We start from the raw sequence: 18,924 nt of genomic DNA, 5'->3' as shown, positions 1-18,924 counted from the left end.
TCATATTTCAAAATAACCCTGTTAATGGTAATTTCAAGTTTTTATGCAGGTGTGGCCAAAAAGACAGTTTTTATCTCTGGCTAATAATTGTGGTAACTATCATCCTTCCCAGGTATAGATCTTATTATTTGATGTGGGAGGTCAATTTTCCTGGGAATATTTAAGCTTGAGGGAAGTTTATCCAGAATGGTCTTGTGATCAATGACAGGGAGTATGAAAGAAGCATGATTGGGTCAAGAGAAAAGTGGATTTGCAATTCAGTCATAACACGACATTTGTGGAACCCGTGGGGTGCTCTGAAGCTGGAACATCCCTTCAGCATCACCCTGAGTTGGAGAAAGTGGTTTGGGCCTTTATAACTGTATGTCAAACAGTAATTGGATGTAGGATGCTTTTAAGGAAGAAGACGTGGATTGGGGCGTGGTAGGGGGCAAATACATAAATTCAGGTAATAGTTCCTTCAGCTTTGCAGGGGGGATTTGGGTGTTGTAACACAGCACAAGTGAGAGACTGAATGTATAAAGGAAGAATGGCAAGACCACAGATGACCACAGAACTCCAATCTACAATCTCTGCAGCCACAAACTCAGGAAGCCAAGCTAAGACCTCTGCAGCTATTGGGCCAGAAGAGTCAGGACTTTGTTAATGACTGTCAACTTCCTGTTTATGTTTTTATTCTCACTGCCAACTTTGGACCAACAAGGGAAAGCCACATAAGTTCCCCAAACCATATGAAGTGCCCACTTCTAATTAGCCCACCTCCAGCTTCCTTATGCTAGCAAGCTCCAACGAGAGCATACCTGAAGCCTACTCTTTCTTTTTACCATAAATCCTTTCCACACCCTTGCCTGACTTGAGTCTCTAACAACGAAAAGTTCTTACAGCAAGTTCTGAACCTATAGGCTCTCTTTATTCTCATTTGAGTGGTCCTTATTTCCACACCTGCCAAAATTTCCAATCAGAGCATAGCTGAAACATTCCCTCTTTCTCTCTGTTAAGAGTCTCCATATCCTGCCTGCCTTGAAGTCTCTGGCAAACACAAGTGATGGTGGCCGATTCTCTTGTTTTAGCAACCTCTGAGTAAATAGCTTGCCTTTGTTCTTATTTGGGTCATCTTTGTTTATGTCCAAAGTTTTTCTGAAGCTCCACCAAGATATGGTCTGTACTGTTCTTAAAGACTGCACTATATTGACTTTTCTTTCCACCTCATGAAATAATTTCTTCTACAGCAACCCAGATGGGAATCACTAGATCTTTTCTTTAATCCTTAACTGTAATCATTTTTTCTCAGAAGTCCTTAATGACCTTGTGATTACTGAATGTATTCATATTTTTGTAAGAATAATATTTACCTGATCGGTCAGATGTATTTGCACTATTTAATACACCAGTCCCTCCCGACGTTTTACAATCCTCTGTCCATGCCTGGACAATTACCATCAGACACCACTTCATGTCTGTTTTTTTAGAGGGGTTGAGTTTCATTCTTCCACTAAGATCTAAATTCCATAAAACGAGGAGCTATATCTGTTTTGTTCCCTACAATATCCCCAGATCTCAAAACAGCATGTGAATCATAGTAACCATTAAATTAATATTTTCTGTATGATTAATGTATAACTCATTTTTAATGCCTATTTCTTGAACTCATTTTTATTCTTTTTCCCAAAGTCAGATCTACTTTCTTTTTGTGTTGTCTGTCTTGGTAAATGGAATTCCCTTTCAACCAATTATTCAAGTCAGAAAATTTTAAGCCATCATAGAATTCTTCATTTCTATCCATAGCAATCAATCATCAAATGCTTTAGCTTCTATATCTTAATTAATTATTGAATTTGTCCCCTCATTCACAAAACCACACTCAGAGTCTCCTTTCTTTCTGAAGCCATCTTTTCTCAGCTGATCCATATCTGGTCTCAAGATCACCAGAATAATTTTTCTTGCACTTAAATTATGTTCATAATTAAGATGGCATACAAGATTCTTGAGATATATCTTGAAATTCAAGTTGTGTGGTTTGTCATTACATTAAACCTACAATTTCCAGGATTGGCATTACTTATACCATGGAAATTGTACTAGAACTTGATATACATTTTTGGAGTAAACAAAGTCTCAGAACTATGCTTATACATGTTTCAGGTAGAAAGTATGCAAAATAAGTACATAGAGTAAGAATATATTTTGTGTAACAGAATTTTGAGAATAGGATACTTCTGAATGTGGGCAATTTTTCCCCAGTGAAAATCAAAACATTCCTGTAGTGTCTACAAAGCACCAGAATTTTTATTTTGAAAATAGTTTAATAATCATGTTAGAACATATATTACCAATTAGTTTGGTTGATTATAATGATTTTGCTGTTAATTTCAAATGTCAAAAATATCATACCAAATTAATTCTCATAATGTATTACTGGGAAATTATTATAAAAAAATAAAAAATTGAATGCCTAATTTATTCAAAAGCTGACCATAGTCATTATCCCATAGTATGTTCTCCATGTATCTAAGACATTATTCAACTGTTGAAGGAAATAATTTTGAAATTTCTATTTTATGGAAACGTTTAATCACATAGTTGTAATTCTTTTACAAAGGATTCCTATTAAAGTTCATGCAAATACAATCTCTGATCTACAACCCCTAGTAATGCACTCAGATTTCCCCATGCATACCTATAAAACTTCTTTCTTTCTTCTGGAAAAGAAAGAAAGAAAGGAAGAAAGGAAGAAAGAAAGAAAGAAAGAAAGAAAGAAAGAAAGAAAGAAAGAAAGAAAGAAAGAAAGAAAGAAAGAAAGAAAGAAAGAAAGAAAGAAAGAAAGAAAGAAAGAAAGGAAAGAAAGAAAGAAAGAAAGAAAGAAAGAAAGAAAGAAAGAAAGAAAGAAAGAAAGAAAGAAAAGAAAGGAAGGAAGGAAGGGAGAAAGAAAGAAAGAAAAGAAAGAAGGAAGGGAAAGAATGGAAGGAAGAAAATGAAAAAAAACACTTCCAAACACATTTTATGGGGATAGCATTACCCTGATTTCAAAGCCATATTAAAACACTACAAGAAACAAGGACTCTAGTCCAATATCCCTGATAAACATGTGTGCAAAAATCTTCAACAAAATATAGCAAACTGAATTCAACCACACATTGAAAGGATCGTACACCAAGGCCAAGTGGGATCTATCCCTGAGATATACGAATGATTCAACATATTCAAATCAATTAATATGATACACCACATTAACAGAATGAAGGATAAAAAACACATAATCATCTCATTAGATGCAGACAAATTATTTGAGAAAATTTCACACCCTTTTGTGATTAAAAACTCCACAAACTAGGAGTTTCCTCAATTTAATAAATTCCATATATGAAAAGTCTACAACTAATATTGGACTCAAAGAAGAATGTTTGAAAGCTTTTTTTCTATGACCAGGAACAAGACAAGGATGCTTCCTCTCACCATTTCTTTTCAACGTAGTACTCAAATTCCTAGTCTGAGCAATTAGGGAGACAATAGATGTAAAAGGCATCCAAATCATAAAGGTAGAAGTAACATTATATCTGACAGTGACATGATCTTATATGTACAGAATCCTAAGGACTTTACAAAAAAACTGTTAGAACTAATAAACAAATTCAATAAATTTACAGGAGACAAAATCAATATACAAAATAAGATGCATTCTTATACACTAACAACAAACTATTCAAAAATAAAATTAAGAAAATTATATTTATAATATCTAAAAAATAAAATACTTAGTAATAAACTCCACCAAGAAGGTGAAAGAAGGAGTGTACACTAAAAAAGTACAAAACACTCGTGAAGAAGTTAAAGCAGACAAAAACAAATAAATGGAAAGGCATCCAGTGTTCATGGATTGGAAGAATTAATATTGTTAAAATGTCCACACTATCAAAAGCAATCTACCAATTCAGTGATATCCCCACCAAAATCCCAGTGATATTTTTAATAAAAATAGAAAAAACAGTCAATATTGATATAGAAACATGAAAGTCCCAAAATAACCAAAGCAATCTTGGAAAAGAGCAAAGCTGCAGGTATTACACTTCATGATTTCTAATTATACTACAAAGCTACAGTAAATTAAAACAGTATGGTACTGGCATAAGAACCAACATATAGACCAATGGAACAAAATAGAGAGCCCCCAAATAAACTGACATATATATGGTCAACTTATCTTTGAAAGGTGCCAAAAACATACAGTGGGGAAGGAGAGTCTCTTCAGCAAATGATGTTGGGGAAACTGATTATTCACATATAAAGGACTGAAATCATACTCTACCTTACACCACACACAAAAATAAACTCAAAATGAATTAAAGACAAGACCTAAAACTGTTATACTTCTAGAAAAAAAATAGGGGAAAGTCTTCATGACATTGGTCTTGTCAATGATTTCATGAATGACTTCTTGAATATGACATAAAAAGCACAAGCAACAAAATCAAAAATAAATAAGTGGGCAAAGGCTTTTAAAAATTTTACATCTCAAGGGGCCACAGTAAGAATTTACAATTACAAATTTTCTAAAGTAAACCCTTTAGGAAAAGGAAGGTCAGAGTGCTAAAATTAGAAAAACTGCCTTTTTCATGTTGCCTCTAAGACTAACTGCAGGTGTTGATAACTCAAAATGTCACATTTTCCTCTTGAACCACAATTTTCTTTGAACACAGAAAGGAGACAGTGGCATTCTAAGAAACATTAATGAGTAAGGAACTCTCTGATATGCTTTCTTAAAGATGTTCGTCTGTTTATTTTTCAGCCATTTATGTCAAAAATGATGATATAGAAGAAAAGGGAAAGATAAAGCAATGCTTAGTTCCTTTTCCTTTTAATACTACCCAACTCACTGTTAAATCAAAGGTAGAGAGTGTTGGTAGAATGTGCAAATATGAAGAAGTGAAATAAAGAACATATCGTTGAATTTTATGCAACATCTCTAATATTGTGTCAAGAACATATGCATCTACCAGCTATAAATATGAACTGTGTGATTTTGATGATTTTGTATGCAAGAAAAATGCTGTTACATTAGCATCTCTATTAGCTTTGTTCAATGTAAAGATGAAAGGTAAAATCATGCTAATAGTTTAAAGCTTTAATTTTTATTTAATTTGAGTGACTTTAAGTAGCAAGTAAATAGGCACCATAAGAAGCTGAGAAAGAATCTGATATAATTTAGTACCTTAAAGAGTACCCTTTTCCTGCCTTTTCAAAAAAGGGTCACTGCATTTTATTTTGCCTTGAGCTCCATAAATTATGTAGCTGGCCCTGAGAAAGGTAGATTGTTGCTGAATCTGGGTTCTGATTATTCCATAGAGCCATCATTTCTAAGTTATATTTAGCTCCTAGGATTTTGAATTCTGATGGTTATATTATTCCTTGATAAAATATGGCTTCTAGCTTTCTAACATGGATTTTCCATTGTCTATTTGCTTTTTGGGTGTTCAATGTCATTAATTCTCATCCTTCAGAAGGAAGTCTATGAGGAAGAAATGAGCATTGGCTCAGCGATACCATCTTTTGGGTTTGTCCTAATAGCTAATGAATTTAAGGTACCTCAGAGAAACATACTTGGAACAAAATTTAATTTTTTTTTGTTTAAGACTACTTTTCAGTTTCATATAAGCACTCTGTTTCTCCTAATGTTTTTTCTCTAAGAACTGCAGTTTATAGTTCCCTCATCTCAACAATGTGGATTTGGAGGAATCACAGTCAGCAGCAGTTAGTATTTGGTCAGGTTCCAGTGATACATGATTGCACATACCCCATTCTTACTAACTATTGCCATTTTCATGGGACCTTCTCTAAGTCTGCATTCCCTCAGAGTTAGTTACACGTCCTTCATGTCTTCATAGTATAATTTTAATGAATATATTTATCTTTGTAACTGGTTTTCTTAAACAAGAACATTTTGGAATTTCAGTGTTAGGGAAATTTACATGTGAACAAACAAAAAAGATTGTTCATTAGAAATCTACCTTAGAACAAAAAGGAAATAAATCTCAAATATCAAAATACCTGCATTTTTTATTGTATGCTGTATTCATATACAGTTAGAGTTGTAAAATGCCTCCATAGGAGACTTCCCAGATCTCTTAGTGAAGGGGGGGGGAACCCTCATGTAGAAATTCTATGTCTTGTCTATACGAAGGAGAGACCATTTGTTTATCATTGGGACACCATAGAAGATTTTTAACCCTGCAGCCTTGATGGAATTGTCAAGGGCCTAAAACATTTTTTTTTATATACAGGTTGTAGTTACTCTTGACTTCTCTTTGTTAAAATGGGTTTTCCTACATCCAGCCTTACTCTACTTCTTATAGGAGAGATGGTCAACGTTTGACAGTGATCATTTCATATCTATTGGTGGCCAGTTCTTTCTCACTTCTTTTTTTTTCTTCCTCACTGCCACTTTATCCCTTCTCTTGAATAAAATTAAATATTTAACAGTTCAATGTTTTTTCTACTATTATGTATTCCAGACCATTTAACCAAATAGACTCAATAATTTTCCAAAGACAGAAAATGAAATCAAAATGTTTTGAATTAAATAGTCTGGGTCTTTAAAATTCTTGCCCAGATTGTAACTCAAAAGAGAAAAGTTCAGCTACATATTTTATAGTGACTTTGCTTACTAGGTTGGAAATAAACAAGAAATTATCTGTGTTATTAGATTGCAAAATACAGGGCTATTTCACATTACTGAAAGGGTCTCTGTACATTTAAGACTAATACAAAGATTATATACTGTGCTAGAAAACCGTTCTTGTCATGTTTTCATTAATAGATTATACTTTTTTTTTTTTTTTTGAGGTACTTGGGCCTCTCACTGTTGTGGCCTCTCCCGTTGCGGAGCACAGGCTCCGGACGCACAGGCTCAGCGGCCATGGCTCACGGGCCCAGCCACTCCGCAGCATGTGGGATCTTCCCGGACTGGGGCATGAACCTGTGTCCCCTGCATCAGCAGGCAGACTCTCAACCACTGTGCCACCAGGGAAGCCCAATAGATTATACTTTGAACAAGTAAGTCTAAACACTTTTTAAACTTAGAAAACAACTTTTTGTCCCTTTTCTAATATGATCACTGTGTAAATGTAATGTGACAATATTTTATTACATAAAATATAGGATTAATTTCTCATGATTAAACTTTTAAATTACATACATTGCTTTTGAATATCAAGTAAGCAATCCTTGTTTCCACACATTATCTAAAATTACAAAAAAAGTGAATTGAATTACATAAATTTTTTCAGTGAAAATAATTTAAAAGGGCTTTTACTATTGTACAGTATTATAATGCTACAATTTATATGAACATATTTTGTCAACTCACATTGTAATTTATATGTCCTTAGTTATCTTTAAGACATGAGATAATTAATAGGAATTTTTTACACCTATATTTCTAAATAAACAGCTATAATTTATACATACAAAATTTCAAACATACATTAATAAGCGTAGCTTTATTATGCTTTTAAATAATCCTTGGGTCACTAAATGTGATTTAGGTTCACTACTTGTCTTTATTTTATGTTTCATAAATTTGCAATATATTAACAGAATGTGCAAATGCCTTTGCAAAATGTATAGATATAGATATGGATATGGAGATAGATATAGAGATAGACATATAGATGTTGCTTTGTAAATGTGATACAAAACGTGCCCTGTTGGGAAGAAAGAGATAGACAGTTCTTGATTTCTTTACATTTTCTAGTTTTCTCATCTGAGTCTATCATGTTATAATACTTCTAGATTAAATTTCATGTTTTTAAAACTTGGTCATATTACATCATTATATGGTTTTATTTTGAGTTAACAGTTTCTAAGTTATCAAATAGCATAACATTCTGTGTTTTCAAATACAAAATATAACTGCTGCAATAAGTAATAAACTTGTCAGCAATTCCTTAGCATCTACTCAACAACTCAAACAAGAAGAGAAGCTACCTCTTAAAATGACAATTATAGTTTCCAAATTCTTACCTCTCTTCTATACTATCCATCTGCCCACCCATCCATCCATCAAACAATTCAACATATTGGGTAATTATTATATACCAAGGACACCAATGAGTAAAATTGAGTTTTACCCATGTGGAACAATATTTTGTCGGAGTTAAAGATACAATTAACAAAAACAGAAGAAATGTTATCTACTATGTGAGGTGATAAATGTTATGCATAAAAACAAATAGTATAGAAACAAGTTAAGGAAACTTGGAGTGCCAAGAAAGGAAATAATGTTTATTTAATAAAATGTCAGAGTAGCCCTTGTTGAGAGATGACATTTGAGCAAAGATTCAAAAAAAAATAAACCCCTGGCTTTGTTCATATCTTGGAGAATAATTTTCCAAGAAGAGGGAGCAGCCAGTAAAAATGATCCAAGGTGAAAACGTGTTGGGTGTATGCAAGAACTCATAAGAAGATAAGTGCTCCCATGATAGAGTCTATAAGGAAAGGGCAGTAGAAGAAGTGATCATAGAAATAATTGGGGTAGAGGACTGATATACAGCTTTGAATGACATCATGGAAAGAGGAACCCTTATAGGATTTTGAAGGGGAAATGGCATGATCAAACAGCTGTAAAAACAAAACAAAACAAAAAACTTCCCTGGTTTCTCCACTGAAGAAAACAGAGTATAAGGAGGTTTTACATACAGTTAACTAGGTGAAATAATTTGGAGACTGATACAACAATAGTAGCAAAATATGTGGTGAAGAGTAGTTGAATGTTGGTGTATAATTAAAGTAATCCCATCCCTTGGTCACAGTAAGAGGGATCTGATGCAGCACCTAATTTTAGAGGCATATATACCTTGGAATAACACAAAGAACCATGGCAGATGGTAAGTGAAGGATGCCCAATTTTTTTCTCTGCTCACTGTTGGATGAATATCCTAATTATGCCAATTTTTAGGCTAGACAATTCCTTATTTGAGTCCTCTTTAAGTAACACAATTTAACAAAAATTTTGATAAATTACTATTTATAAGTCATCAGCCACTTTGTTTAAAGCTTACCTTTGTCAATCTCTAAGGAAAGGTCAACTCTAGATAAATAACATGAACCATAGTTTGTAGGTTGATTCATGTTCATGTTGATTTATGTTCATAAAGGAGCACACTATTAAAAATATTTAGCTTTTAATTTGGTTATTTGAATTGCAACCTGAAACAAATTTGCTCATAGGACTTATTCTTCATGTAACATTTATATAGGTTTAGTTGGCAAAATCTAATATCCGAGGGTACTTATAGTTTTTCCTAACTAAAATGATGGGTCATGAATGTAGAAGTTACATATAAAATATCTTAGACATTATTTGATTATACACGATTTTTCTCATATCATGTTTATGTTTCAAATAGTGGATTTATAATAATTATTGTCTTAAAGACAAAAATAAGCAATTTATATCAATAATTTAACTTTTCCTATCTTAAATATGAACTACAAATTAAATGATTCTAAATGTTATTTCTAACACAATGCAGTACAAATAAGCTGCCATCTGTTCCATTTACAATCATTATAAAAAATAAGTCATAGGGCTTCCCTGGTGGCGCAGTGGTTGAGAGTCCGCCTGCCGATGCAGGGGACACGGGTTCGTGCCCTTGTCCGGGAAGATTCCACATGCCGCGGAGCAGCTGGGCTCGTGAGCCATGGCCGCTGAGCCTGCGCGTCCAGAGCCTGTGCTCCACAATGGGAGAGGCCACAACAGTGAGAGGCCCTGTACCGCAAAAATAATAAATAAATAAAATGAAATAAGGCATAGAGTGACTCTTATTTTTGAATCTTATTTAAGGTATTTACAAGATTTTTTCAAGTTAGTTCATGCATTGAAAAAGTATACATAGGCAGCACTAATGGGCAATAATAGTGACTTAGTACAGGCAAAATCTGTTTTTATTCATTTCCACTACAATAAAAACAGAAAAGATTACATAGCAATGCAACTATTTCAGATTTAATAATATATACCAACATCTAAACATCATATTTCTTAACATCTTCTTAAACAATAAATAGAACATATTTCTATTTTCTCACCCCTCTGATTTTCAAAATCTATTTTATTCTTGATATTTGTTCAGAGAGTACAAAACAACTAAAAGAAGCATACTAATGGCAACCTAGATGAGGAAAACATATAATTCACATGTGAATCTCAGAATCTACTCATAGATTCCTTCACATGTTAATTTTCAATACAGAAAACTTCTGACATCTTTGCAGATGCATTTTTGGAACTTGTGAAATGAAAAGTTAAGTCAAGATTCAGATAATTAAAAAATCAAATTGAAATTTTATAAGATGTCATTATAATTTATTTAATATCTGAAAAAGGTGGCTTAATTTTCTAATTCATTAATCTCAATATTTTGGTTTGCATACAATTATAATATTTTCCACATATTTAAGGTATACATTTTTACATATGGATAAATATTATCTTTGCATGTATAATGTTCTCTCTTGACTTGTAGATGGCTATCTTTTATTCACATCATCTTCTTTCTATGTATGTCTCTTTGTTCAAATTTCTTCTTTTTAAAGAAGAAATTTCTAACCCAGTCATGCTGGGTTAGAGCCTACCCTAATGATCACATTGTAACTTGATTACCTCTTTAAAGACCCTATCATCACCAAAACTGACTCACATTCATAATTGAAGCCATTACAATGTACATTTAATTCCTGCCTGATCATTTCATGGTTGCCATGTACATTTACCATTACCCAATTCCCTTTATTCAGTGTTACCTTATAATTTTCCCAAACTAATGTACATGTTATCTACAAATAGTCCTGTCATAATACATTCATTGAAAACACAAATTTTTCCAAGATTTAAAAGGTTTTGTATCACCACATAAAAATAAATTGAAATGATATTTGATTATTTTGTAACATAAGATTAATCAAATATTTATTATATATACATTAATATTTAAGACACTTAATTGTTTTGTAAAGTATGATATGCATAAATACCATATGTGATTAAAATAGTAATAAAATGATATATTTCAAAAGCAATTCAGTTTTCAAAGATAATACTCACCATATCTGCTATGAGCCATTCTTCAATTGCCTTAAATAATGTTATTGTTACTAATACACTATCTGTTGAAACACGAATTATGTGAAATATAGAAATCAAACGTTCCTTTGAAACCTATTATAATGATATTTTAAAATTACATGTTTAGTAAATATTACAACTATCTGACTAATCTGTATATTTAAAAAAATATTTATTTATTTGGCTACACTGGGTCTTCATTGCTGCGTGTGGAATCTTTAGTTGTGGCATGCGGGAACTTTAGTTGCAGCATGAGGACTCTTAGTTGTGGCATGTGGGATCTAGTTCCCTAACCAGGGATCAAACCCTGGCCCCCTGCATTGGGAGTGCAGAGCTTTAGCATGTCCCTAACTAATTATATCTTGACTAAAGTAACCATTTCAAAATTTAACCCAGTATATGTAGGGTCTCTTTATCATGTATACATAATGTTTATCAACAGCTAGCATTTAGATGGAGCTAGCTCATTATGGGATTCATAGAAATATGAAAATTAAGAGAAAAAATTACTGAGTTTAGGATTATTTTACCCAGATCATTTTTTAAATTATGTCTGAGTTACTTTTGGAGTCCATGAACAAAACTTCAGGACCAAGTCATTGGTGATCCAGAAGCCAACCAGACAGGTCCTCCAGACAAACAATTCCCTCTCCTGTTCTCCTTCAATTAAAGTCTCTTTGGTTTTATTTTTCATATTTTTATTACTTGTATTTCCACATAGAAGTCTATCTGTAGAGGAGTTTATGCTTCAAAGAATTTGACACCATTATAATCCTTATATTTTACAATTCCACACATATTTTATAGTTGCTAGCCCTGAAAACCAGCCAGACATTATGAATTGATTAAAAAAGAGCTCATGAGGGGCACATTAAAATACAATCATGGACCTTAGATACTCTGTGTGATTCTCAAAATGTGCCACCACTCAAAAACCAACTGAGCACTATTCGGATACATAAAGTTTTCCATTTCTTCTTCCAATATTTCCTAATTTCCTTTGTTATTTTACTTGGAAACCCAATGAAGACATTATTTCTAATGTAATTGTAGCTCTAAACCAACCCTTCCCTAATATTGTACCAATTCTTTTATTTTAAGGAGCAGCCATGCCAATATATGAACAAATTATAACAGTAATAACTATATATTAACAAAAGTAATGGGTTTACAAAGGAAATTAAAAAACTAAAATAACTCTGGACTTGGTCACTGATTTTGAATCTTGACTTCAATATTTTCTAGACTTGTGACCCCAGAAAATTCACTTAAGTTTTCTCTATCTGAATTTCTTCATTTGTAATGTAGTGGTAAAATCAAACCAACTTCACTGACTAGTTAAAAGCTTTTTGTTTTTTAAATAGCTAAAAAACAATAACAACTTATCAATCCTGTAGAAAATACTCATACTGGCCATTACTAACCCTGCCTGGATCGGGTTGTTATAGTATTCCATTAACCTTAATCTCAGGGCATGGTAATACTAACAGACACCTTTAGGGATTTCCTATATTCCAGACATACTTTTCTTTACTTTCATTGTTCATAGTAGTCCAATATGCTCTTGGTATTCAGGATCAATCACCCCAGCCAACACTGTAACTCCCATATTTGTCTGTTCATTCTTAGGCATGAGGAGCCCAAGGTGGCTAAGTGGAAGTCTTAACTTCCAGTGCAATAGAATTATTATGTCTCCTGTTGGAAGCATACCTGTCTCTGGAAGGTCATTATGTTTTGGAAGGAACATGGTAAGACCAATAAATTCCATGATCATGAGCTCATTTCCATGCTTTTTTTGTTGCCGTAAAATGAGTACCTTGATTTGAAGCAATACTATATGGAATACCATGATAGTGGATAAGATATTCTATAAATTTACAAATGATGGTTTTGGAAAAAGCATCGTGTGCAAGGATGGCAAATCCATATCCAGAGCATGTGTTTATTTCAGTCAGGACAAAACCTCTCCCCTTCCAATGATGGATGCAGTTCACTGTAATCAACCTGACACCAGGGATAGCTTATCACCCTACTCCTGGTACCAATTTCTGTATTAGTTTATTCAGGCTACTATTAAAAAGTATCCTAGACTGGATATCTTATAAACAACAGACATTTATTATTCACAGTTCTGGAGTTGGGAATGTCCAATATCAAAGCACAGGCAGATTCAGTGTCTAATGAGAGCCTACTCTACTTTCTGGTTCATAGATGGCCATCTCTTCACTGTGTCCTAACATAGCAGAAAGTATAAGGGAGTTCTCTGGGGCCTCTTTTATAAGGGCATTAATTCTATTCATTAGGGTTCCACTTTCATAACTTAATCACCTCCCAAAAGCCCAGCCCCCTAATATAATCACATTGGGCATTTAACACATGAATTTGGAGGAATACAAACATTCAGTCTATGGTAGTGTATGTCTACTACAGAGAAATGAAAACATAAGTTAACACAAAATTTTCTACATAAATCTTCATAGCAGAATTATTTGACTATGATAGTTAAAAAGTGGAAATAACACAAATGTCCATCAGCTGATACCTGGGTAAACAAAATGTGTTTTATTCTTATAATAGAATATTATTCAACAATAAAAAAGGAATGAATTACTGATACATGATAAAATATGGATAAGTTTTGAGGACATCATACTAATTGAAAGAGGCTAATGATAAAAGGTCACACATTGCATTGCTTCTCTTTTAGGAAATATCCAGAATAGACAAATCTATAGAGACAGAAAATAGATTAGTGGTTCCTAGGATTTAGAAGGATAGGAATAGCAAGTGACTGGTAAAAGATAGGAGTTTCCTTTTGAGGTAAAGTGCTCTAAACTTAGTTTCTGGTGATGGTTGCAAAACTTTGTGAATATAGAAAAAAAGCATCAAATTGTACACTTTAAGTGGGTGAATATTATGTTTGTGAATTATATCTCAGTAAAGATGCTAAAACAAATAAATAATAAGCTAGAGTTTCTATTACTGCAGAAAAAAAAAGAATAATGTTTAAGGGGCAATGTGTTTAATTGCTACAAGCACATTGCTCTGAGAAACCATTTCACAGAAAATATGGGTATAATTATGCTTTCTTCAATTTTTTTCCTTCAGAGGTATTTTTATAATTCTGTAGGACTCATTATGTAACAATTGCTTTTTCCTTCAATAAGAAGTCTGTGGTTAACACTGTGAGGTCATGGAGGGAAAGTGCAAGACACAATTAATACACATCGTATAAAAGATCAAACTTCTTGGGCTTCCCTGGTGGCGCAGTGGTTGGGAGTCCGCCTGCCGATGCAGGGGACGCGGGTTCGTGCCCCGGTCCGGGAAGATCCCAAGTGCCGCGGAGCGGCTGGGCCCGTGAGCCATGGCTGCTGAGCCTGCGCGTCCGGAGCCTGTGCTCCACAACGGGGGAGGCCACAACAGTGAGAGGCCCGCGTACAGCAAAAAAAAAAAAAAAAGATCAAACTTCTTGAGTTGTAGAACACGTCGCAAAACTTTTACTACTAATTATAGAATTTTTAAATTTATCTTTTAAATTAATGAAGGAGTGAGATACAAGGATCTTCTTTAAAGCATCTGTCTGATAACATATTTCATGACTATTTATGAACCCCTGGGATATAATATAGTATGTAGGAGAAACCCAAGTAATATTTATTGAATGAAAAAAAAAACTGGAGCTATATATTTAATTCCTTTAAATGTCAGATGGCATTATTTGTCTGTTAGCAAGTTTTAGAAGTATATTTCAACATTTTATATGATATGCACTCTGTATATATAATGGACCATCTTACATAAATGAGGAAGAATAAGGTTTTTTGATGAGTTTTCTGTCTTTGGTAAAAAGCTAAAGAATATACCCAGACATTGATATCAGTAAGAACTCAAAATAATTTATTATACTTTGGCAAGCAACTTTACTTGCTTAACTTTACTCTGCACTACCAATGCAGACTTTATAGTAGTAGACTACTATTTATAGTAGTTATTTATAGTAGTGAACCCTTCTAAAATCTTAAATGACTGCCATCAGTGAAAGAATAGAGAAAACACCTGCCAAAGGCATGATCTTTGGGATCAGCCATTCTGGTAGGCTCTATTTAGCTTGAAAGAAATCATGCTTGCCTGCTGCTTCTGAATTTTGCTATTTTATCAATGAAATACTGTTATTTGGGAGATAAAAGCAGTGGGAAGGATTTGAGCACTGTATCCTTATATTCAAGATCTGATTCTTGCCACAGTACTAAGAATCAGAAAGTATTGAAGACCATACCTTATCTTAGTTGGAAAGATAAGGGGGTTATTTGGAAATTGTAAAGTCATGACAAAAAGGAGTGCTGGGGGGAATACTTTACTGTTTAAAAGTATAACATTTTCAGCTATGTTATGACCTTACAGCTTCCACATAAAGATACAAATGCAAACATCAGACCTGAGCAAAAAGGTGAGGGGCATCTCATTCCAGACATCAAATATCAGTTGAATTAGATAGTGTAACATTTATTTTCCATGAATAGTGTAACTATACAATGCAAGCAATGTATATTGAGCTCTCCAAATAAACCTAGCTATATCTTTCTTCATTTTTATAATTTAGAGACATCACAAATTTAAATTCTTGCAAAAAGTTCTGCTAATTGAAAAATTAGACATGATCACATACTTCTTGGAGTAACATTATCAAATTAATCACCTCCATTTTCTCACGTGTGAAATAAGAGTAATAGTAACATCTAATTAGACATTGTTGTAAGAACTTAAGAAAATAACACATGTAAAATGTTTGTTCCTCAGAAAATATCAAGACCAGAGTTCAAAAGAGATTGTAAGGGTGGACCTCATAGTGGATTCATTCTTAGGGTGCACCCCATGGTTACTACCTCCTGATATTCACTTATGTTCATGATCTTCTCTCTTTGAGTGTTTTTTGGACCTATTATTTGCTTTTAACCAGTAGGATATGGCAAAGTTGACAGGACATAAGTGATTATGCATACTAGATTATATAGTTATATTAAAAAAGTGTAGCATCCATCTTGATGAAATCTCTCATTTCCTTGCAACCTTTCAAGAAGAAAACAGGCATGATGGAGACCCACATGCCAAGGAACTGAAGGTGGCCTCTAGGAACTAAGGGGGGTATCCAGAAGACAGCCAGAAAGTAATTCTTTTAACAAAAATTCAGGTTTGTAAGCAGAATCCTTCACATTTGAGCTTTCAGCTGAGAACCTATATCTAGCCAATATTTTGACTGCAACTTTTTAGAGAACTCAGATATGTCATATCTGGACACATGACCTTCAGAAACTATGAATAAGAGTGTGTTGTTTTAAGTACCTCAGTATGTAATAATTTGTTATTGAGCAAAATGAATCTAGTATAGATTCTGGTACATGGAAGAGGGTCAGTGCCATAACAGATACCTACGCATGTGGGAATGACTTTGAAAATTGGTGGTGGATGGAGGCTAGAATTTTGAAGACTCTGACAGACAAAATCTAAATCATATTGAACAGGTTGTTAGAAATCTGTACTGTAAAAATGCAGACTGGGAAGGCTCACTGACTGTACAAATCTGAACTTGGATCATGCTACAAAGGAAACAAAGAACATGCTATTGGAACAGAAAGGAATGAGGATCCTTATTACACAGTTGCAGAACCTTAGCAACTCTACTGTCTATAACAATATGGAAAGTAAAATGTGAGCCTAAAGAATTTGGTGACCTATCTAACGAGATGTCCAAGCAGAGTGGAGAAGATGTTGCCTGGTTTCTTTTTCGTGCTTATAGCAAAATTCAAGAGAAATGAGACAAATTTCAGAAAGATCTGTTAAACAAGAAAAACTAAAACTAGGATGTAATGATTTAGGACATTTTCAGCCATTCCCAATGGGAAAGTATGCAAAAATTTAGAAATGCCTTCTGAGCACTGTCAGGAAAAAATGCCTAGAGAAATAGCTGAGAGTGTGATAGTGTAACCTTGTCCTAAATAGTCAGAAATGTTAAAATGTAAGAATATTTAATCATGCAAAGTTTCCTTTTAAGAGATTGAGGATGTGTCTTATAAAATCTCTCAATCAAACCATAATATCTCTAGGAAACAAGAGCAATGTCCCTCAGCCAGCACAGCCAGAGCTCAAGATAGAGAAGGACTTAACTCAGAATTACCCCTTACTAGGGATTTTGTGTAGAGAATGAACTTCAATTAATTCCATGAGAGATACACAGAGTTTTTGAGAAAATTATTTCAGCAGAAAAAGCAATTAGGGGTGGAAGGGACAGAGATAGTAAGAACTATAAGTACACCCCAAATTCAATTGCCAATAAGCAGGCTGATAACACTACTTACCTACAATCTCTATGATGAGGTATGGACTTTGAGCAGACACTATATTGGACTAAAGCTCTTAGCGAGCATTTGAAACAAGGAAGGTACAAGTAATTTACATGTGGGACAGATGTGAATCATTGGAGGCTAGAGGGTGGACAGGGTTGGGCAGTCTTCTAGAGTGACCCTCATGATCCAAATTCCCTTGTGTTCAAGGCCTTGTGTGATCCCCTCTATCTGAGTACCAGCAGGATCTGTGACTTGCTTCTAACCAATAGACTATGTCAAAAGTGAAAGGACATCACAAAGGATTATGTGATTAATTTACATAGGATTGTAGTACCTATTTTGCTGGAGTCTCTCACTCTCTTACTTGCCTTGATGAAGCAAACAGCCTGTTGGAAGGTCCACACGATGAGGAACTGAGAATAGCCTCTAATGGTCAGCAAGAAACTAAAGGTCTCATTTCTAAAGCTTCAAGAAACAGAATGCTGCCCAAAACAGGTAAGCTTAGAATATGTTTCTCTCTCATAGAGCCTTGAGCTGATAACCCAGCCCTGAGTGACACCTTCATTGCCATCTTTTAGAGGACCAGCTACGTCGTGTCTAGACATCTTGCATATAGAAACCTTGAAATAATGAATTTGTGTTTTTTGAAGACACTAAACTCCTGGTAGTTTTTAATTGCAGCAATAGAAACTGATTCAGACACACTAAAGGGCTGATGGTCATGCAGTAGATGAGGACAGAGAGGAGTGAAGGAAAAGGAAACTATTAGATTTCTCTTTGTTAACATCCCATGACAGTCTTTCAGGCATTTCTGCAACGTGACATTTTCCAGTGCTTTTGTTCTATTAATCTAGCCATTAGATGATTACCTAAAGTGTTATTCCTGACCCCTTTGTTCCAAAAGTGGAAAGTCTGGACCTTTGAGCTATATTAAGTTGCCCTATTTGGAGGACAATTCATAGAGGAGATGCTAAGAACAGTTAAAATGCCATATTGAAGAAGGGAGAGAGAATTTAGAATGATAATTTTCTTAAACTAGTTATTAGGTAAAAGAAACCACTCTTTATGAAATTATGGAACAAATTAGGAATTGCAATGTTATTTTTTCTAAAACCTTAAAATAATTTAAAAGATGGGATTTTTTCATAAAATTCAAGTATATTTTGTTAACAGTTCATAAATAAAATATTGTAACTTTAGTTTCTATTGTTATAGTCTTTATCTTATTCCTGAGACATCTTTTATGCATATCTAGAAGTAAGACCCAAATTCAGTTTTACAAATAATTATATTTAACCTAACATGTTATATAAATGTTGCCCTTCCAAAATATATGGTGAATATCCAACCACCCCGCCCCCTCCCACAACTAGTGCAAGCCACAACCATTATTCCTAATTACAGCAATATCTTCTTTTTACTCCATGTACAATCTTTTACCACATAGAAATCCTATGAATATTA

Source organism: Lagenorhynchus albirostris, chromosome 5 (genome assembly GCF_949774975.1).
Source record: "Lagenorhynchus albirostris chromosome 5, mLagAlb1.1, whole genome shotgun sequence".
Classification (NCBI taxonomy): Eukaryota; Metazoa; Chordata; class Mammalia; order Artiodactyla; family Delphinidae; genus Lagenorhynchus; species Lagenorhynchus albirostris.
The sequence above is the reverse complement of the archived record's forward strand: the minus strand, read 5'-3'. Positions refer to the sequence as shown.